General features: G+C 40.3%; 1 protein-coding gene across 2 annotated transcripts in view; it reads right to left on the bottom strand.

Moving 5' to 3' along the window:
* The window catches only part of TOX3 (TOX high mobility group box family member 3), a gene marked incomplete at its 3' end in the record, with an annotated part of 103,852 nt that overhangs the window by 31,116 nt on the left and 48,930 nt on the right, over positions 1 to 23,806 (bottom strand). The gene's annotated exons all lie outside the window — the stretch shown is intronic.

Raw genomic sequence — 23,806 nt, forward strand, 5'->3', positions numbered from 1 at the left:
ATAGGCACATTTTGTTGCCTTAAACATTCTGTTATCAGTCTGGCAATATGGAAAGGTTCTGTGGGCATAATTATCTAGAGCTGTATTATTTTCATGATTTTTAAATGGTATAAGAATGGACTATTTATAAAGCACATTATTTATGCATCAAATTATTTAATTATTTAATGCATCAAATTATTTAATGCATCAAATAAAACAAAGGTTTGGTGTCCAAAGGGTGAAATGTATATAGCTATTCTTTCATCTAAATAAAGTTAATAATTTAAAGTAAAAGGTGCAATTTACCCCCAAGAGATAGAAGGATGGAAAAAATGGATAGGTGGATAGAGAAATAGGTAGGTACATTGACAGATATACAGATACACAGATATAGAGATATAGAGAATAAACAGAACATAGATGCGAATATATAGATATGGAAGACCCACATAATCCTCCTCTCCATAAACTGAAAAACACTTATGGGGGGGTGCTCTCAGCCTGACTCTGAACCTACAGATAGGGGATTGACATGCTACATGTCAGGGATCCAAGAACTAAACAGGATTTATAGGAAAGACTAATGGTTCCAAAGTGCTGTTACCATCCAGAGCAGCAAATTCTCCCTTGTAGAATGACACCTCAACACACACACACACACACACACACACACACACACACAAATAACCATCGGGATGGTTCTCCTCCAACACTTGGATTCATTTGAGTAAATGTCTTTATAAGGATTTCTCAAAAATGTATTAGCTAGCCCTTAAGGAGGACCTTTCTCTGGCTTTTCTGAATCAAACACATGTGCACCAGTGCATGTGGGTGTACACACACACACACACACACACACACACACACACACACACATTTTCCTCATTATTCCACTATGCCAAATAGATGCAAAAAAAAAAAAAAAAAAACAAACAGTAAAGGTTTCTGTCATGAAGCTTTTGATGTATGAATGATGCCAGAATTAAAAGCTCAGGCCTGTAATCAAGTTTGGGGGGGAATATAGAAGAGAATCCGGTATATTCCATGTTCCAATCCTACCCCCCCCAAAAAAAATAACCACCCGACAGCCCGTATCACAACTTTAACGTTATTTAAATGTAGGTTTTGTTGTGGAATTAGAAATCCATTTAAGGCAAACAGCTCATTATCAGAGAGGTTTTTTTTTTTTTAAGATTAAACTCACTTATTATCTAATAGCACCTAAAACAACAAAGAAAAATAAAATGGCTATTAAACTAAGGGCCTAAACAATTCAAAAAACAAATTAAGCTTAGAATGAAATAAGAACTGGGTTAGAAATCCTCTTCTGAACAGTTAGTATGCGAATGTAATTACTGAAGAAACTACAGCTAATCAGCTGTGAATTGTATCCATTAATTAGTATTTGCCCTGGAGAAATGAGAAAAATCAGTAACAACCCTGGCACCGCAGTGCGCTGACGAGTCCCACGCAGGCCACAGCGTTGAGTCAAGCAGGTGGCTCTACTGGTCCACGTAATTTGAAAAGCTCTCACCTGAAGTACTGAGCTGGCATTACAAAGCACTCCTTGCCTATCTCTTGTATCTGCAGAAGGCCTTAATTAATGGCTTTTAATTTGGAAACACTCGGTGATCAGGGGGGAACAGTTCTAAATCATTTCAAAGAGATGTAAAGGCTTCTACTCTGTTTTGAGTGAGATGCCTCCTGGCCTAAAGACTTGCAGCCCACAGTGGTCACTCTCCTGGTTCAGAGCAGGTAAAACACAAGGCAGCCAGTTAAATTGGAATTTCAAATATACAGCTTCTCCCCCCCCCCCAAGGATAAGTATATCCCATGTACTACTTGGGATGTACTTATACTTAACAAAGTAAGTATTCTTTATCTGAGATCCAAATTTAACTGGGTGTTGCCTAACCACCCACTGTGGTGGATAGACTAATTGGAATAAAAGGGCGTGTTCCATTTGATGAGCTTATTTCTTAACGCCAGCTTCATTTTATTTATTTCATTTCAAAACATGACCTCTGAATCCTGATTTACTTATTTGGTGTTAAGAACAGATCGGATTCTGAGAGAAAAAGTGCTGCTTTGGGGCAGATCACTAGTATAATGACCTCCGAACAATTAACTTTAAGTGAATTATGTACAATTAAATTTACTGTATGTTCTAGGGGATGGTGACAGCCATAAACACATTATGCTACAAAACCCCTCCAGGTCCACAGGGAGGGGCTTTAACTGGGTCCGACACTGTCACCCCCAGAATATACAATGCCTGGCATATTAGAAGCACTCCCATATTTGTTGAGAAGCGGGAGGAAGGCTGACTCCATTTAATCTTGAGTGCCTCATCATCACCCCCTTTTAACTGGGGTCATTTATCACTTACTTCTTAATAAGAACAACAATAATAATGAAAATAAGAATAAATAGTTAGCCCAGGGAAGCCCTCTACATACATTATTTCATTTAATTTTCCAAAGTGGGACTAAATGTAATCTATTTTCCTAACAACCAGCAAGGTAAATATAATTATGATCCCTACTTTAAAGATCGATAGACAGAGGCTGCCCGAGGTCAAGCAACTTGCTCTAGATGATGGGTTCAAACATGGAAGTCTGACATCCCTCCTACCTCATGCTCTCTATCCCTTGTGTTCCAGTCTCCACAAAAAAAGTAAACATTTCACTTCTTGATCAATTCAGTTTTAATATTTTATTGCTATTATTTTACTCAAAGCTAGAATTCCGAGGGGGTATTTGAAGAGACCCCATTCTAATGTTTCTTGAGAAAAGGGTTCCGTAGTCCATCGAGTTTGGAAAAGGATGCTAGATGTGTCACAATGCCCCATGAGGCTCTAGGTTCTGAGAAGTCCCCTATTTACATGACAGCTGTGTCTAGGCACTGTGCTAGAAGCTGGAGACAGAGTAGTGAAAAAGATGCATATAGCTTTACATGTAGCTGACATTTTTAAGTGGGAGACAAAAAATAAAATAAGATCTTTGGAACACCTCCTTTTATTTCTCCCACAAATACCCTCACCCTTTAGAAATCCTTGCTATCTTCTTCTTTCACTTTCCCTAAATTCCTCTTTAAAAACAAAAACAAACTAATATCCTCATTTAATACCAAGGCAAAACTTATGCATTTTATAAATCAGTTAAATAAGAATTTCTAAGTGATCCATCTTGTATCTGTTTAATTGGAGCTATTTCCAAATTTTTGAGGTGATGACCCTCTGCTGATGTTCCTTCAAAGACCCCCAGTTCAATCATGTAGGAATCTTTCAAGCAATTTCAAGAGTCAGATTAAAATACTCCAAATAAGCTAAATGAACGTCCAGCGAAGCAGTTAATTACTCTGAAGGGCATACAAAAACATTATCAAAAAAAAAAAAATCAGCCTGTTCCAAGTGTTTTATAACAAGCACATACACGGGGCAATGGTCACTGCAAGGCGGGGGCATCTGACATTTATGAGGAGCGCAGTAGTGATAGGTCCTTTTCCACTTTGCTAGGCTCTAATGGATGTGATCCCCAAAGATACAGTCCCTGAAGATATCATTATAAAGCAGAACTAAATTACTCTGCATGCCAAACTTCTGTATCTTAATAATCTTATAAAAGAACATCTTCATTGTACTTGGAGGTAGATTTGCTTTCTCTGCTTGACGAGTAATTATAGCTTCAGCAAACACAATTTATGAAGGACATCAATTAAAAAGGAGCATCCGCAGGATTTTTTAGAAATGTATTAGAGACCATGGCGTTCGTGGCCCGTCTGACCGTGTGAAGTGCCAAAGTAAATTAATGCAGATTGTTAAGTCCAGCTCATCCAGCAAAAGGCTTGGAAGGAAGCAGAAGAGCAGAAACAAAAACCCATCTGTAATCACAAGACGAATACTTCAGCTTGATGAGTCCACCCAACCTCATTTTCACTGAAATTATTTTGACACCCATGTGAAGAATTGTGTAGACTTCTAATAAAGCAGCCTTAATGACAGAGGCTCAAACAGCTCAATGGCAAATTTAAGCCTAAATAATAATAATAATAATAATCCTTTGAATTCTCTTTTCTGTTTTCCCATCAGATTTGTTAGCAGACACCATCCAATTTGATGCCTCACTACGAACATCTGTCAAGTTGCTCACACAAATGAACTGTGCCATGACAGATCAAGTGTGCCAGGCCCTGCCACATGATGGGAAGGCAGCACCCTGAGGTCCACCTATTCCCAGAGGCTTTGCTCACTGCCCCCTGGAAAAGAACTGACCCAGGATAATCAAGTTGTGACCAGTTTGAGCGGCAGTCATTCCATTCAAGATCTAAAGCCCAAAGGAGCAAAACAAGCCAAGATGGTTAAAGATAACGATCATCATGGGGATCTGGAGCACCATAGTAGGAACAGAGAAGGACCCAATAACAATGACCCTCTACACCAAAGGTTAGGCATCCTACAATAGTCTGGAAAGAAAAACTGCAGTTATACCGTGAGGTATAACTACAGGGAAATCCGTGTGTACACCAACACATTTAGTTCCCAACTTAAGATGATCTGCTATGCATTCCCTAGAAACTACACTTTTTTGAATTTTGATCTTTTCCCAGCTAGTGATATGCAGTGGGATGCTTCCCTGAGACACTGGGCAATGGCATTGCACCACAGCTCCCCATCAGCCCCTCGATCAAGAGGGGAACATCCGATGCTCTATGTTGCACTGTGTCGTCAGCACTATTTTGGATACAGTTTTCTATTTTTTCATCTCATCATGCCTACAAAATGCCCACCTGTGTGTGTACACAACACATTCAACATACTATAGTAAAATAGGCTTTGTATTAAATGTTTTGCTTAACTGTTGTAAGTTAATGCATGTGTTCCCAGCACTTCTACGGTAGGCAAGGATCAGCCGTCATGTTCGGTAGGTTAGGTGTATTAAATTAGTTTCCAACTTAGGACGTTCTCAACTTGTAGAATTTAAAATTGTGATATTTTCAATTTAGGATGGGTTCATGACCCCATCCATCATTAAGTCAAGAAGCATCTGTAACTTGCACACACATTTGCTGCTAATTGTGTATATGCAATTATAGCTATAGCTATACATGCGGAGAATTACATACGTGCATAATTATACACACATGCACACTTGCCATTCTACATGCTAAAACATCTGGTGGGTGACGGTCTCCTAAGCATAGGACTCACACACCCATCTGCCTACAGCACTTCCACTTGGATATCAACAGGAATCTTAAACATATGTCCAAAACGGAACACCTCACCCTCTCCCCCAAGCCTGGCCATCCACAATCTTTCCCATCTCCCTTGAGGGGGAACGGACTCAGTTTCAATGACTGGGGCCAAATCATTTTTGAATCCTAGTCTTTCTTTTCTTTCCCCCAACAAACTGTCAGAACTCTGCTGGCTCAGCCTTCCAATTATACCCAGAGCGGACCACCTGTCTCTCCCTCCAATGGACCTGCCCATACCTGAGACATCTATTTCCTCCCTGACCACTGCAGTAGCCTCTTAGCGGGTGCCTCTGACTTCACCAAACTCTCCAGGCCTCTGAAGAATCTAAGTCAGACGGTGCCATTCCTCTGCTCTGAACTTTCCACTGGCTTCCCACTGGCTTGGGGAAGATGCACACGTCCTTAAAATGGCAGGTTTCTTCTCTGACCCCTTTGCTAGCGTTCTTCTCTGCTCACAATACTTTACCCTGCTGTCTCCTTGCTGATCCTTCAATGCCCCAGGCATCCGCCCATCTCAGGGCCTTTGCACCAGAGGTTTCTTCTCCCTAAATCATCCTCTCTCCAAATGTCCCCAAGGCTCACTCACCCTTTCCTTTGGAAACTTTTCTCAAATGTCACCTGCTTGCGACTACACTACCAAATTTCTGTGCTGCACCCCGGCACGTTCAGGCTTGTCCCCTACTCTATGTTTACCATTAACACTTTCAATATCATATAATATACAGTTATTGTCTTTCTCCCCTGCCCCCACTAGAATATAAATTCAATTAGGAGGAAAATATTTTGTTATTGTTTACATGATGCCCCAGTGCCAGGAAGAGTATTTGGTGAAAATCTCTACTGAATGAATGAACAAGTGAACTCCTGGGTGTGAAGTGCTGGTACTTGGTACTGCTTTCCGAATCCATCAGGACACAGCTGACGCACTTGCAATTCAAGTGAAAGCAAGAAGCCCAGGGGCCACCACCACTGTTGTTCCCCAAGCCACATCTACAGACAAAAAAACTGGTCGTAGGAAGACATATATTCTAATAAAAGAAATATTTTAAACTCTGGAGATTTCTAGTTAGGAAAAAGTTTTATTCTGGAAAATGCTCTTTGCAGTTAAATTGGGAAATAATGCATAATGTTCTATAGCACAGTAGGATAATGAGGGTTGACAACAGTTTTATCTCAAAAATATCTAGTAGAAAGTACTTTGAATGTTTCTGATACAAGAAAGTCATATATATGCCAATTACCCTGATCCGATCATTCCACAGTATATACATGTATTGAAATGTGTCAATTACTCCATAAATACATATGGTTACTATGCATCAAGTAAAAATAAAAATGTTAAAAGTAAATAAAATGCACTAATTTTTTTTTTTTTTTTTTGCACTAAGCTTTTGATAATAAAAGGATAGGAGTGGGCTTTTAGGGATGGATGATTCAGGTGGTTAAATATAAACTGCAATGAATAACACAGACTCTGGCCTGGAGGAAAAACCCCAGTGAAAAGGGAACCAATAGCCTGATGTCTAAGGAGTGAGGATTCAAATACTAAATTTAGTATTTTCATAATAAAATAATCTAAATCACTGTTTCTTCACATGTTGTGCCAAGGACCAGAAAATAAACAGGTGCAAATAAAAATTCAAATTACAGCCAGGTGTGATGGTGCATGCCTGTAATCCCAGTGGCTCAGGAGGCTGAGGCAGAAGGATGCAAGTTCAAAGCCAGCCTCAGCAACTTAGCCAGGCCCTATGCAACTCAGCAAGACCCTGTCTCTAAATAAAATATAGAGAGGGCTGGGGATGTGGCTCTGTGGTTAAGCCTGTCTGGGTCCAATCCTTGGCACCAAGAAAAAAAAAATCTGTAAATTACCTGAGCCTCACTATATCAGAATCTCAAGGCAGTGAGTGGGACCCTAATATCTACATTTTTAAAATAAGTTTCTCAGGAACTCTACACCCCACTAATATTTGAGAAGTACTAAACCAAGTTCATTTTGGACTATCATAGTAGAAATTTCTTTTTTAAAATAAACTTTTCTAAACAGCTAAGGGTGATCTTGCAGAAATGCCGATGCAACACAAGCTGTTTTGTTTAAGGTGACAAAGGCTTAGCTCAAGTATTTACCATCTCTCTTCTCCCCTTCCTGCTCTCAGGAAAATGCAATTATTTTCGAGGTGATCCCCCCCACCCTCTTTCTTGCCCTCATCACTGGAGGAAGGCCAGGAACATCCAAAATTGGATCAAGTAGAGAATGCAAGTTCCACTGTTAGATTTTTAACAAGTTCTGTGGACCCACATAAGTAGTGACAATGCCTAAACATATGGACCCAACTCAAACACAGGGCCTTTGGATTTTCATGATCTGGACACATTTGAGTCTGTGAATCGCATAACCATCTGGATGAGTTAAAAGTGGCAAGAGAAAAAAAAAAAAAACACCCTCTCAAACTCAACTACACTTATAAAAATGTAAGTAGAGGAAAGGATACTAAATTTGCAGAATCAAGGCGGGGGCGGGGGTTGTTGGTGGTGTTTTAAATAACCAAAAAAGAGCAATCTTTGGGACTGGCCAATGAATCCTTACCAATATATACAGAATAGGAAAAGGTCCAGTTTTCTTTAAACACACACCAACAATAAAAGCCAATGGTAACACCTCTGCTGTGTGGCACGTCTTTTACATAAATTTGGCTTATCTCCTCTACTTCCTCCTAAAAGCTTTTCTTTCAAGACAGTACCCAGTAGATGTTAATCAGTTGGATATATTTGGGGAAATGTATCTGCTTCTTTGTAGATGCAGAGAAGTAGAAGATGTGATTGCTGCTTTGAAGGGATGTCAACCTGGTTGTGGTGACAGGATAAAAGAAAGGATCAATGTAAGAACCAACTGGTGACAAACAGTCTTCAAATTTAGGAGAAAGAATCAAAAAGAAATGGCCTCCAGAGGAACAAGCCGGGAGGAGGGACAGTCCCAGGAAAAGAGCATGGGGTGAGCAAAGCTGACCACAGAAGCATGAACAGGATCTGCTCACGGAACAAAGCAGAGCTATGTTGGCCACAGGAACAGTGGAAGTGAGCTGGGAGATACGGTACGAAGCCAGCCTCTGGTGGGCCTTGAAAACCAACCCTGCTCTTCTGAAATGTACCCAACAGAATGGTGTATTAAGGTCTTTATTGGAGGGAGGAGGCAGAGAGATATATAAAATCCAAACATGAACACATCAATAGTCTGAGGAGGACAAAATTCATATTGAGAAGACTAGGAGCAAAAAGACCAGTTAACCCTCTGAGGCTGGTATGAGGTTGCAGGTGTCTACACTGGGCAGAAAGGACAATAGGATGAATGGAATACAGGGATCAGTTCACCACACCTCAGATGCTGGCTTGAATTCCAAACCCAACCACCTAGTTGTGGGATGGCCGGCATGTTGCCTAACTTGTCTTAAAGGCGAGTTCAAGATCCCAGGTGAGCTACCTGCCAGCTGTGTAATCGTGCACAAGTTACTTAGCCTCAGTGCACTTCAGTTCCTCTACCTATAAGACAGAGATAAGACTAGTATTTGCCTCATACAGAAACCCTGAGGATGAAATGAGCTCTTGCAAATAAAGCCATCTTTTCTATCTGTATTAATAGCCAAGGTGATGTTCCAATGAGCTTTGCAGAAACCAAAGCACATCTGTTTCACAAACTGCTATAGCTTATGTGATCATGCAGGAGAGTTTTACTACTTAAAGACCTTAAGTGCCCTCCAATGACATTAAGGGAAAATGCAAACCCCTTTCCATGGGCAGTAAGTCCCTACATAATCAGGCCACTGGCTCCCCTAAACCCCCTCCTAAGAGGGCTGCTCTGGCACACCAGGCTCTAGGCACACGGCTCTGGCTACCCCTCAGTCCCTTCTCTGGGTCACCACACCAGCTATTCTTGCCTGGACCCCTCGACCCTCTATCTTTACTGCATAAGGTCCTGTTCAATGTCTGCTCCTCAGAGAGGCCTCCCCAGATCAGCTTAACAGAAACACAAACACACACCCCCATCCCCAGTCTCTTTCCCATTCCCCAGCCCTACACCTCACTGGAGATATAAAATCCCTTACAAGTTGCTGGTTTCACTACATTTATCCATCTGTCTGTTTACCCTCTCTCTTCCCCATCCCACTAGAATGTTAAGTCCCTGATGACAAGGGATTCCTTTGGTTCAGTGCTGTTTCCCCTGGTCTTAGATAGTGGGCCCAATCTGCTGAATGCATGAGTGAATGAGTGAGCCAGAAAGATCCAAGTTCAAATCCCAACTCCATCATTTCCAGCTGCGTGTCATCAGGTAAGCTGTGTCCTGCTACCTCTCTGAACCTGTTTCCTCATTTCTAAATCAGAAATGCTTTGTGGGAATGGATTGTGTAAGAAGTAAGGCACTATGAAACCTCCAGCCAAGGGTCTCATACAGGAGAGGCAAATGATAAATGTCAGAAAGTTGAGGGCAAGAAGCCAGGGAAGAAAAGAATTAGGAGTTCCCTATATAAAAGACACAGTGGGGCCAGGCACAGTGGCTCACACCTGTAATCCCAGTGACTCAGGAGGCTGAGACAGGAGGATCATGTTCAAGGCCAATCTCAGCAAGTGAAGTGCTAAGCCACTCAGTGAGATGCTGTCCCTAAAAAAATTCAAAATAAGGCTGGATGGTTGACTGACCCTGAATTCAATCTTCGGTACTGCTCCCCCCCACCAAAAAAAAAAAAAAAAAAAGACACAGTGGTAGATAGATATTGGATTAAAAATGTGAATAGATCCATTTTCTACCCAAGAAGAACTCTAATGGAAGAAAACAGATATGACAAGTGCTAGACTAGGAACATGCAATGTACTCTCCCAGTAAAGTCGGCAGGTTTCAAATTAGAGGAATTAATTCAAGGGGGGTCTTGAAGGATGTGTAGAAGTTTGCCTTTGAGAGATAAGAGCCCTTTGAGAGAGAAAACTACTTAGGCAAAAGTCCACTGTCATAAAAATAGGCCTGGCAGACCAAGAAATGGACATGCACACATTTTCAGCAGAGCACAAACATTATTCCTATGGGGGCCCCTAAAGATAGACTACATTTTGAGGAGGTTTAGCTTGAACATGTATGTGGATGAAAGGAAACGTGTCCATGTTTAGAGGTGGGGAAAGACTGAACCCACAGAAGGAAGAGCAGCCCACAACAGCAGAAGAGCAGCCCACAACAGCAGAAGATAAGCGGAGTAGCATTTCCAGAAGATGAAAGTGCTGCCTATTCTGTGTATCTTCCATAGTATTTTGGCAAATTAGTGGATATCTCTCAAAGACGACAACATCTTACAAAAGAAATGTGCTCAGCCTGCTTTGAGTTTTGCGAGAACCATTGAAATGACAGCTAAAAGTGGCCATTAGTCCAACTGGAATAGGGGGCTACTTTCTTTGATGCTGCTAGAAGAACCAGAAAGACACCTTCTCTGTGGCACCAAAGAGCTGACATTTACATGCAAATTTCTATTACCAACAGAACATCCCTTGGATTTAGAAAGGGCTGTGACCTATGATATAAATCTGCCGGCAGGAATAACAACTTAGCTCTCATCTGCCATGGGCATTTTAATATGAATCAGTTTATAATAAGTAGTTCCACTAATGCACTCAGTAGGAACCATTTTCAAGGATGCTTAGAAAACAGCTCCTTGGAAAAGCCTTCCACGGTACCACCTTCTCCATTCCTGGCTGGGTGTGATTCTCCTCCTCCAAGCTCCAAGGCAACCTGTGTATCATTCCATACTGTGTTAAAATGATCTATTTCAGTGTCTGTCTCCCTACTGGACTCCTTGAGGGCCAGAGGCTGGGCCTTACTGGCCACTGGAGCCCCGGGATCTGGCACAGTAAGTACCTAACTGATAATGGTGGACCTCAGGATCAACCCCAGGGTTACCTGCGATTGGCAGCTTCAGTGTGGTTAAAGATGTGTGACTAAACCACTTCTTTTTCTTGTTATGAAGCCATTTATTATTTTCACCTTTCCTTAAATTATGCATTTGACTTAGTCCACATCAAAGTCAGAGGAACCATTCCTATTTTGGTTTGCCAAAGGACTGCCAAAACCTTAAACAAAATAGAAATGAAAAGTCACAGAAGATAAAATCTGAGTTATTTTCCTTGTACTGCCAGACATTGTAGTTCTTGCTGCAATCAAATGATTAAGGACCTAAGAGACTTTTGCCGAAAACAAACTAAGGTCTCTAATGACATATTTATACTGAATACTCTTAGTAAGTCTCCCAGGTATTACTTGCACAATATGAAATTTCAGATACAAAAAGAAACCACAAATTAAGTAAAAATGTTCCACAGTATTTTTAAATAAAACCTTTTAACTAATTAGAAAATTTCTTTAGTACAGCCAGTCACCAAACTCCGCTAACCAAGGTAAAATGAAATGTTCTCCAATTTCAATCAGTCAGTCCCTCTAATTATGATTAGTATGAATTCCATCAAAACATCAATGACTTCCTATACTGTCTGCCATTCTTTGATCTCTACAGTATAAGAGTTAATGTTCTTACACCATAATCACATTCAGGTACTTAATGCAAATATGATAACAGAGATCAAGATAAACCATAGATATACAGATACAAATATACAGGTATATAGATTAGTGATCCTCAACTGGGACAATTAATTATGTTCCTCAGAGGAGGTCTGATTATGTAAAGAGAGGTTTTATTATCATGATTTGAGGGTTCTTCTTGTATCCAGCAGGCAAAGGCATAGGGAAGCCCCCACTCCACACATCAAAGAATTACCCTGTCCAAAATGTCAAGAGTCTGAGACCTTGAGATCAATCCATATATTAATCATAAATACAAGATTAAATTTAAAGTATTTTAAAATAAATATTATAGAATTACTGCTTCTACACTATGCACACACAGTGTTCCTTCTTCCACTGGGCACCGTACTGACTTTAAATAGATCTACTTATAAGATTATTGGCTGCAATCAAGGTTTATCTTTGAATGTGTTAAATACATATCAACAAGTTGGTTGTCCTCTGTGAAGCTTTCCATGTATAAAAATACTGACTTGCTTTTTTTTTTTCCTGCTGAGACTAAGTCAAGAAATAGAAATAGTTTTTAACATGTTCTTCTAAAGCTAACATTAAAAAAAGAAATCAATATGTCTATAAATTCTTCCTGAAGTATTATAAGTGACTCAGTGTGTTTATTTCCAGTCTTAATCATATTTGATAAACCAAAGATCCTAAAGCCTACTTAACTCAAAAGTCATCAATAAAAAGTTAATAAGCATATATAATACAGAATGATATTTAATCATTTAAACCAATCAGGATTACAGATGAGGCCTACTCATGTCTATTAATTCACATCTATCATTTTTAAGAGCAAGTCTCAGACACTTGATAAAAAAATTACAAGAATCCAGGGCACCACAGGTCCTGGTCTGGCTACCGAACCACAGGACTAGTATTTTAGAACAGGGACAAGACACTGCCAACACATCTTGATTACATACATTTTCCTGTGATTTTATCATTACTTGAATTCTACAGGGACAGCTTTTTACCAATCAGACCAGTTGGCTGATCATATAGCTTTCATTTGTTCTCTGTATTTGACCAGTGGTGTTTGTTTATCTCAAATCTTTCACTCTTTGGAAAAGGCTCACGTGAGGCTTTGAATTCACTTCTGATGAGGTGCCAGGAAGGAGGGAGGGAAATCACAGTCCTCACGACCATCTATTCCAAAATCCATCACTTAAGATTTTGTATTTTATACTTATTTTCAAAGCAGGGTTTCTTTTCCTGAACCTCTATTTTAATTAGTTTGAATATGAGGCTAATGATTTCTTAAACATAACCAGAAAATAAAATCCCTTCAAAGCAGAGGTGGCTGGCTTTCATCTGGAAGACAAATAATGGAATTCAGTCAAGATGTCAATGTTAATCCGGTGTACAGCTCAAATTTATTTTAGCATTTTACATAAATAACCATGAATGTAAGTCTTCCTGAAGAAGGGAGGCTTTGGATTCTTGGGATCCCAGTTGTTGTATACTAATACATTCAAGATTACCTTAACATTTCCTTACATGAATTTAAAAAGATGTGATTATACAGCGATTTGTAAGCAGCTCTTCTTAAATTATATATCAAATTTTACTCACTTCAAAAAAAAAACAAAAAAAAACAACAAAATTCTATTCCAGAACAGTGACTCAACTGGATTTAGGCAAATTACAGCAAGTTTTTCAATGTAAAAGTGACAAGTGACGGAAAGGGAGATAAAACAAAAGTAAAGATCTTAAAACCATCACAGCGAGGTGGTATTTTCGGCTCAAAATTGTAAGAATACCACCTGAAAAGTTATTAACGCTCTTTACATGCCATGGTTACAATGGAAATGTCTAGAAACAACAACAACAACAAAAATGCAAACACCTTGGCCCTTAAGTAAAATGTGAGCACCTTATTTACAGTGACTCCTATGAAAAATACACATATTACCAACATAGACTGAGTCCATTTACTCCTAACAAGAAGAATTCTTTTTTTCATTGCTACTGGTAGAAGAATCTATATGGCACATAGGAAAAATTACTGCACATTCCACAGTGCTGGTTAATAACTGAGGGGGAAAAGTAGAATCCATCTATAAAGCCGACCTATAAATTTCTTTAGCCTTAATAAAAATAAGCAAGAGCATGATTTTTTTAAGAACCGCAGCTGCCTTCATATCAAGATTAATATTGAAAATAAACCCCATATAATAAGGCCCCTGGGATTAGGAGCAGATTCCATGAGGGACGTCCATCTGGCACTAGCCATAAGTTGCTCCCTTCTCCACTCCATACCAAAAATATGCTCTTGCTGACAAACTACACCTTCCGATGCATGGTGTTCACGGTGTTTTACTTTCATGTTTTAATGACTTTAATAAGATTACAAAGAGGTGAAGCAGAATATCCTCATGTACAACTTAAATAAAATGTTAAACAACCAACCATCACCAAATAGGTATCTATAAAAGGGAATCTTTCAACGTAAAAGACCAGAATTCTCCATGGGAAAACCAAAACTCCAGTGTTAACAGGACAGAAGTTGTGTTATAGTAAGTCAGAGTTCCCAACTCTTGCAATGACTAGGAGAGAAGAGCTGAGGGCTGAGGTGACCCCTTTCCAGCACTGTACAATTTTCATCTCTCCTCATGTGTTTTTGGATTTCAAAAGCAGAAATAAAACCCTCATGGGCCTACCTGTCCACCATAAGGCAAATGTTAAAGTTGCTTCCTCCAGTTTTTAGTACAAGAAAAGCAACTTCACAAAGAGATGAGATTCAATTCCCCAGGGGTAGAACCTGAAGTTACTGTGGTCTGTGGTCATCTGGAACTACGAAAGTATTGCTTTGTGACAAATATTGACCCAGGAACCCTCACGCTGGCCTTGAGAAAACCGATGCGAGGTCCAGGTAACAACCCGGTATTTTACAAAACAGCAGCAGTTACTGAAGCAGAAAACATTTTTGACAACCAAACAAAATGTAGTATATTTTCAATGGGGCCTAAAGTTTACCAAACCTTATGGATGCCAATACTGTAGAGAATTTCTTTAACTAGGTCTTTCCTCGAGTTTTCTTGGATTAAAGTTGAACATTCTAGAAAGGCTATAGTATGTCTTCTCTATGTCAATTTTATTTTAAAAGATTGAAGTGGTTTGAATGACACAGGAAAACAAAAACCACAACTCAAAACCAGGTATTGTGATAGGATTTTTTTTTCTTCTTTTGCTTTTCTATGCTTTCTAAAATTAGCTCCTACCAGTTCTTTCATCAGGAAAACATATATTCCCAATGGAACCGCTCAAGAAGAATTTCCTCAATGTCTATCAGCATAAAGCACATAAGTAAATACAAATCCTGAAAGTAAGAGCAATAATCAGATTTTACTGCCCCTGACATATATTCTGGTTACCACCAGGTGTTCAGAAGTTTGCTGAAGTCATAAGAATGGACATGAACCCTGATGGGGCATCTAGCTCAGTGCAGGAGAAGAAGACAGTGATGAAATCATACACACAGTGAGTGACTGTGGAACCTGACCAGTGGTGGAGAGGAACAGAGTGGGCACCAGCAGACCAGTTAGGAAAAGGTACCCAAGACAGATGAGAGATGAGCCCAGAATGAGCTGGGACAGAATCAGGCAGAAAAGGAATGAAGAGGGTGGAGCTTAGAAGTGGGTGGGGAAATGCCAGGGATTTCCATAGAAGCAATCCCCCTGGACTTGATGAGGCGGAGGGGGAGGGAGAGAAGGGACTGTGGAGGAAGACGTGGAGGAGGAGGGCTGGCATAACTAGATAACGCCACTCATCGCAATAGGGGACTCGGAGCAGAATCAGCCGCTGGGGATGGCTGAATCATGGGTACACTTTGAATGTGTTAGGACTGAGGTGCCAAGAGATGGGAAATGTGGAACAGGGCGGCTTTTGTGTGTGACTCTTTGGGAGAACCATGGGGACAGGTGTTCACTGAAGCCATGGATGTGAATAAGATCAGGAATTGAGGACTTCTACCAAAAAGCCTTGGGAAGAACTTCTAGAAACTCCAGTATTTAATGACCAGGATGTTGATCCAGCAAAAGAGCTTGGGAGAGTGACCAGAGATATAGAAGGGAAGCCTAGAAAGGGGGGTTTTCCTGACATCAAAAGAAGACTTCAGTAAGGAGAGTGAGCAATGATGCTGAATACACCTGCTGGATTTAATGACACCAAAGATACTTGGTCATGTACCAAGAGCACCAAGCAGAAATACAAGAGGGAGGACAGTAGGCTCTGCCCTTAGGGAATTGTGAAGACAAGACAGACACACATCACCTACATGGAACCCTATCCAAAAGGAAGGCCAATCAATACTCAACTCTAGTGAGAAAACAGGAGCTTTTTCAAAGAAGGAAGAGTTTTGTAGGCAAAGAAAATATGGTGAACAACCATCATGTGATCTTGACTTGTTATGAGAAAAAGAATATGCCACTATACCCTTAGCATATAAATTATCCCTCAACAGATAAACAGAGTCCAAAAATGTCTATAAAGGAAAATCTCTTAGAATAAATGGACAACATCAATTTGCTTATAATAAAGCAGAAGAAGATGCCTCTTTGGAGATTACCAATGAGAGAGGACAGCAGCCATGCATCCTAGAAACCTTGGCTGGGCCAACCACAGAGCATCTCCCAGCCTGCTACTCTAAACCACACCCCTCTCCATGATAAGTAAATAGATCAGGAGTCCCCAAAGCAGGTGAGTCACAGATGACAAAAAAAGAAAAAGAGAAAACAACAGGTATCCACTTGGTCATGAATGGTGGCAACAGGAAGAAAGGTAGGTTCCTCCAATACCTGGCTCTACTTGGGAATGTTCTACTTCATAGCCTTCAGCTCAAGACTTCGTCATTCTAAAACAAGAATTGTCCAAAATTAAACACACCGCCTGCCCTCAACTTTATATATACATATCCTCTGAAGTATGAGAAACTGTCAGGATGTATTTATAAGAAAAGAAGATCTACTAAAAGAAACAGGATTAAAGGCTAGCTTCATCCGCCAGGACAAATGTATAAACCTGAGATTGTCACCGTCCCGAATCTTCTCCATAGTGGGTCTAAAAACAAGAGAATGAGACTGGAGTTTTGCAGTTAAAGTTAACACATAAAGTATTAACTGAAAATTTGAAAATTTTCCTAATAAAAATTGAAACCATTTCTCACTAAGCAATTTGGTTTTGATAAATGTTGATGCCGGGGCACTTTTAAGCTGACAGCTGTTTTGTTTTGGTTTTTTCTTGTTTTTTTTTTCCCCCCCCTGTGGGAAAAATGTGAATTCCTACAAGCCTATAATTTTTGGAATCAAAGATTGAATGATTAATAGGGAAAAAAAATTGCCCCCAGACTCTGCTTTGTATAAATCAGATTCTGTGTGTAGTCCAAATTCCACACACACCCAATTCCACACAGGGAAGCTGTTCGCCTTTCATCCGGGGTCCTTGGCAGCTCTCAAAAGAGCAAAAGGTAAACTCCCAAGGGCTCAAACCTGAAAACCAGCAAGTGAGTGACAGGACTTTCTACAGATGGGTATGTCTGCACATGTATCCTGGTATTTACTTCTTGAACACACCCCACACTTCCCCAGTGTCAGGTCACCTCCACCATCTGAAAGGCTGCTTCTCCCCAGTATACCTCTGCTCCAGCCAGGGGCCTCCGCATGCCTTTGTCACACCTAGTACTGCACACATCCTTCACTGCAGGCCACCAGAAGGACCGTCCCCCTCTTCGTCCCCCTCTTCGGAATCTCCAAAGCTCTTCCTTTCCATCTTTCTAATACCTGTCACTCTTCCTGGGCTCCACCCCCAGGCCCTACACTGGGAACTTCTTAAGAACAAGGAACCAGGTTGCCCTCATGATTCTTGCAAGACTAACCACATACAATGTTTGATCCATAAAAGGGTCATAATAAGTATTTGGATTTAACGTTTCATTCTTACATCAACTTTCTTCTTTGTTTTATTTATTTTATTTTTTTAGTGGAAGAGGAAATACAAACTTTGGAAAAAGACACAAAGGTCTTACAAAGTAAAGTGAAATAAAAAAAAAGGATTCAATACTTGAAATTATATTATTTAGGTTCCAGGAAGTAGACAAAAAATATATATATAAAATATATATAAATTATATATATAAACATATCTTATATTTAATAATATATATATTATATACAAATATCAATTATATATTTCTATATAATGTATTATGTATATATGTGAAACGTATAATATGAAATCTATAATTGGCTTATTTGCTCGACAAATGTATACTGAGCCCACATTATGGAATATAAACACAGAGTGACATATATACACACATAAACAGTCCACATATTTAAAGCCATGGCACCAAATATGTATCTCCTTTTAGGCAGGGTCTTCTTATTAGGCCTCTGGCCCCAGCAGAGCCATCCCAAGCCCTCAGCCATCTCCTGTAACTCTCCTCTGTCCCATGCTCTTTGCAGCTCCGCTGAACTTTCACCCTACCCTCAAGCTTCCCGCCTCAATGCTCATCCACTCCTCCACTAAAGAACAGCCCTCACTGAGAAATCAGAGGCCATCAGTCCTGTTCTTCACCTGTCACCTCAAATCTTAAATCCTCCCTTTCCTTCATTTGCTAAGAAAAACAAATCTCCCACCTGCATTCCAAATCTCACCCCATCTAGATTTGAATCCATCAATTCACCTCTCATTTGATTCTCCAACTCTTCCCTCTCCACTATGTCTTCCCTTCGACTTATCGGGATGCTCAGATCACATTCATCCTTACAGTGTAGGGGATTAAAATTCACAGAGCCCATCTCAAATTCATCTCTCCTCTCCCAGCCCCACTAACCCCCTTCCATCTCCACATCTTAATCTTTACTTCACTGCTTAAGCTTCTACAATCTGTCTTCCTCTATTTAATGAGTTGCTACCATGAAGTCCACTGTGAACTCCTAATTACCAAATCCCATGGACACTCCCCCTAGTATCTCTGTCTCAAATGATCACTTTTCCTCCTGGCTCTTCCAATCATTCCCTCTCTGAGAAAATAATAATAATAATAATAATAATAATAATAATAATAATAATATTTTATTTTCATTTGGAAATAGTCACTCCAAGTCAGTGTTCTTATCCCCTTGGAAGTTTCTCAGTTTCTTCTTAACACATGCTCATCTCTGCTAATTCATCACATCTACTGCTCCACCACTTGCCAATGTAAACAACTTTCATCGTATTTGCTTACAAATTTCCAACAATTGAATATCACCACAGAAGTTTGAACAAGAACTTAAATTCATTCAATCTCATGCAAAGCTTATCTTTACCAATCTCAAACGTGTTCCCCTCAAATAACCCATTACTATCTATTCAATTTCCCATCCCAAACCACATTTAATTCTCTGGCTCATTCTGCACAGAAAGTCATTAAAATTTTCCAACTACACAAACATTTTTTCTTATCACTTCATTGCCTTCTAATGGCGCAACCAATCCTAACCTAACCTGTTCTCCAAGTCCAGTTTCTCTTCTTCTATTTATATGACACAGTGCAACTGGAGTTATCTTTCTTTCAATTTGTCCTGTAACATTTTTATTACATTGTAAGATAGATAATGGGAAGTACTGAAAAGCTTGAATACCCCATCCCCAATATGACCATTCAATATTTTGGCTTAATGTCTTCCCATCTGTTCTCCTAGTCACCCCTGACTTTTTTTTTTTTTTGTACTGGGGTTTGAATCAGGGGCACTCAATCACTGAGCCACATCCTCAGCCCTATTTTGCATTTTATTTAGAGATAGGGTCTTGCTGAGTTGCTTAGCACCTTGCTTTTGCTGAGGCTGGCTTTGAACTCGTGATCCTCCTGCCTCAGCCTCCTGACCCACTGGGGTGCTGGCAATGTCTTGACTGGGCACAGAATCACGAGCCACCACACACCTTGTAGATTCAAACAGCAACTCTTTATTCCCGAACTCACACCGGCCTCTACACACGTTCTCGGGAAACCCAGTTCTGCCACCGCCCAATTCACCTACTCCACGAGGCTTTCTTTTCCAATACTTTCTGAATCTCACGAGAACTCAACGGGAGCTCAGGTAGCAGCAACGCCCTATTTCCAGCAGCAATAATCTTCAACCTCCAACTTCCCTAAAACCCATATTGTCTTAAACCCGGAACGCCTTAAACTTGTCTTAAACCGGGAACGCCCTAAACCCAAGGACGGGGATACTTCCTCAAACCTGATCAGCTCTAAACCCGGATCCGCCCTGATCCTTGAGCAAGGTCACCTTACATGCAATGTCAACAGCGAAATTCCAAGGCAAGTCCATTTAACATGGGGTACGCTGGCAAGGAAATTTCGATGCGTCATTCCTACTTGGCAATGGCCCTCAGCAGGGTGCACAAAATAGAAACCTGATTGTCCATGTCCCTGTCAGGCTGAAGATCCTTCAGTGGTAACCCACAGCCTACTGGTTACAAATTCCTTTCCGAGTTGGGGAAAAAGCTCACTGGCAAATCAACACCACCTTATCTATCCAGCCTCTGTTCCTCTCTTCCACTGTGACCCTCATGACCTCCACTCCCATGACCCTTCAGTTGTTCTGCACCTTTCTTCTGACTGTCCAGTGGGAAGATCTCCTTCCTACAACCTGCTGTCATCATATCTAAGGCTCCTCCACACTGGAATATGGTTGACTTCTTTATCTTTCTCCTTAATCAGGATGAGAGTTCCCTGAAATGCACATGCCCCCACACTGCACAGCTACAGACTCATGGCAGCCTCTCAAAGTTCATAATGGACATGGTATCTGTATAATACTTAAAATAAGAGCTCACATTTACTGAGGGCTAAGGATATATCAGTACGTATCATCTTGTTTAATCTTCAGAACTGCAATTTTACATTTTTGGGGTAACTATTTGACTGATTTTCAGCTCCCACTGACTGTAAATGTCACACAGGAATGACAACCCTCTTTGCTTACTCTTGTGTCCTCAGTATTGGACACACTGTATGGGACATCATAGGAGCTAAATAAATATCTCCTGCATAAATGAAGAACTGACCCAACAAGGTTACAAACAGAGTTCTTTCCATTCCTGGAGAGGGGAAAGTGGAATTTTTTTTTTTTTTTTTTTTTGGTTGGGATTTCATGAAGACCAGAAAGTGACAAGTCAGTATGTTTCACCACCCCATTATAATTTTTCTAAGGGTTTCTAGCTTCTCATGAAAGAAGGTACCTGTGGCCACATGCCAAGTCGTGTCAGGGCTACACAGGCTACTGGGAGCAATAGGAAGCAATTGGCTTTTGAAGGACTCAGATCTGAAAGGCTGTCTTTGAAACATGACTCCCTCAGTAGTTCCCGGCCTAATAAATTAAATCTCTCAAAATGAGTGTGTACAATGAATTTGGTATCAAATGACTTTGTAATATCTGGGAAGCTTTTTCATGTTCCTATATTATCAGTCACTTTCAAAATTACAAACAAAGACACCCCGTAATTTTCCCTTACATGCACAATGTTTGTGAGAAACTAAATTTTCCTATGCTATAGCTGGGAACCAAGACAGATGACCAATCAAAATGAAGTCACTCTTTCCCTTTCCAACAGAGTCAGGGTTCCAAATGTTACCAGGTGTTATCGGATATGACCAGAAAAAATGAAAGGCCCTCTCTTTGCTTCTGATTTCCAGGATGATGAAAAGCATCTTCATTTTTTTCCCTTAACAAAACTCTTTCAACTCCCAATTTTATCTTCATGAGAGGCACAAGATAGATCAGACGACCCAATTGAAAAATACAAAAAAAAAAAAAAAAAATTCACCCCAGCTTTTGTTCTGAGAGCAGACAGATCAAAAGAATTTTTCTGAAGGCAAAACAGGTGGGTTTTCCCCGCCTTTTAACTCACAAGTGAAACAAACATGTACTTTGTACTTTTGCTGAACACAGAATAAGTGGACAAAATGGAGCTTCCTTCTGATCAGTCAATACTCACACATAGGATGAAACTCCAGTTCTGAAAAAGGAAGAGTTGTCTGGAGCCAGTAACTTACAACTGGGGCACCGGGACAGGATCTCAGGAGCAGTATTTCCAACAACTTGGGCAGAATAAAATGTGAGTGAGACACAGATGTAATGTATAGAGATACTTAACCTTGGACTTGCATCTAGATATATACCTATCCACACTCCCCCGCACACACTCCTAAGCCCATGAACACACTGACCCTCTTTCCTCTTGGAAATCAGCTCTTGGAAAAGTGAGAGCTACAGTTTTTATTCAAGTTTCAGCATATCTATAAATTGGGCCATAAAATGAAAGTAGTAATAGTGAGTTCCCAGGAGAGGTGACAAAATAAATGGATAAATAAACTATAGGATGATGAAAAGCAATAAAACACATTTTATACCGAGTATCATCTGAAGAGAATTACCTACTGGCAAGAATAAAGAGAAACCATTGGTTATAAATATTTGACAAGTCTAAATACTCTCGTTTGTCCTCCCTAACCGACACAAGAAAATTTCCTCAACGCCTTCTTTATTTTCAGTCTCGTCCATCCAAGAATTTTCCTAGAAATAGTCTTTGCCTTAGAGAGCATCTCATCAAGTCTTTGCCTCCACCTCTCAAAACCCCACCTCTCCTGCAAAGTCTCCCCCCTTGATCTGGAAGCAAGGTGGTAATTATTTCCCAAACTCCGATCTGTTTAAGCCCATAATTACCCAGGCAGCTCCTCAGACACTGCCACACTCCTTACATTCAATGTCAATATGTGAGACGTTTCTTCACTGTTTATAATTCTCCCTGTGGGCACATGCTCTTTAAACATTTATCTTCACCAATATTGAAAGGCTTGAGTTTTATATCTGAGGAGAATAGATATTTTCTCACTGATAATCCAAAACTCCCCTCTAACCCTTTCACCCACAATGGTAAGAATAATTTTATCATCACTTTTTCCAACTCCTCAAAAAACCCTCTAGGACTGGAAAAAAAATCTGCTTGTCATTGATGGCAGTTCCAGCTAATGATTTTCTAAAAGTCATGCTCCCTTTTCCATGGTATGAAATGGGTGGGGCCATGCAACTAGCTGAGATGGGAGCAGGAAGGTTGAGGCTCACTTTGGGACTCAAGCCACTGCAAAGAAGGTGTGGCTTTTCTACCTTCTCTTCCCTATTTCCACTCCAGCTGGGTGGCATTTAAGAAAAGATGGCACAGCTTCCGTCAGTCTCTGTCGCTCTTCCACTCCCAACTGGAACACCCCTGAACCACACAAGTGAGAAAGAATTCCACCTCCCTCCTGGGGACCCCATTTTCCATTGTGGGTCCATTTGTTATAGCTGCTTGGCTGCTCTGAGCCACTCCTTCCCGTGAACTCACTTCTACTTATCAGATATTTTTTAAGGCCATCTCAATAGTTGCGTGCTGCTTAAATCATTCTGTGTTCTTCCACTTCCTGACCAAGTGCATCTCTTTAATAAAAATTTCCACTGGAAAACCTCCTCTTCCCAACACTTACATATTGTTTATATTATACTGGCTTGCATTTGGTGACATCACTCACTCAATCAATATTTATTCAACGCTCTTATGTCTGATGCAAAGTCCTTCCATTAACTTGATTAAAGGATACTGGAGGGTGGGTTTCTCCCGGCCTTTCTCAGTCGCTTGCTTTGTTATGACAAACCATCCACCTGGATCTTGTGCCAGTGGGTACAAGAGTTTATGTGAAATAGCATAGTTGAATCGACTCATTTATAACACCATCCTCAGTACCCTATAGATAATGGAGGTTAAGAGATCTTCCATGAAGATGCTATTCCCCTAAACAGGGGTACAGCCTGCCATGGCTGAAAGGGGAATGGGTACGCAGTCTACCAGGAACAAGGGTTCAAATCCCACATCAACCCTGGGTTAATATTGCTCTTTATAAATTCCTGAAACTATCTAAACTCCTGTTTCCTC

Source organism: Spermophilus citellus (genome assembly GCF_964194105.1).
Source record: "Spermophilus citellus genome assembly, chromosome: 18".
Taxonomy (NCBI): domain Eukaryota; kingdom Metazoa; phylum Chordata; class Mammalia; order Rodentia; family Sciuridae; genus Spermophilus; species Spermophilus citellus.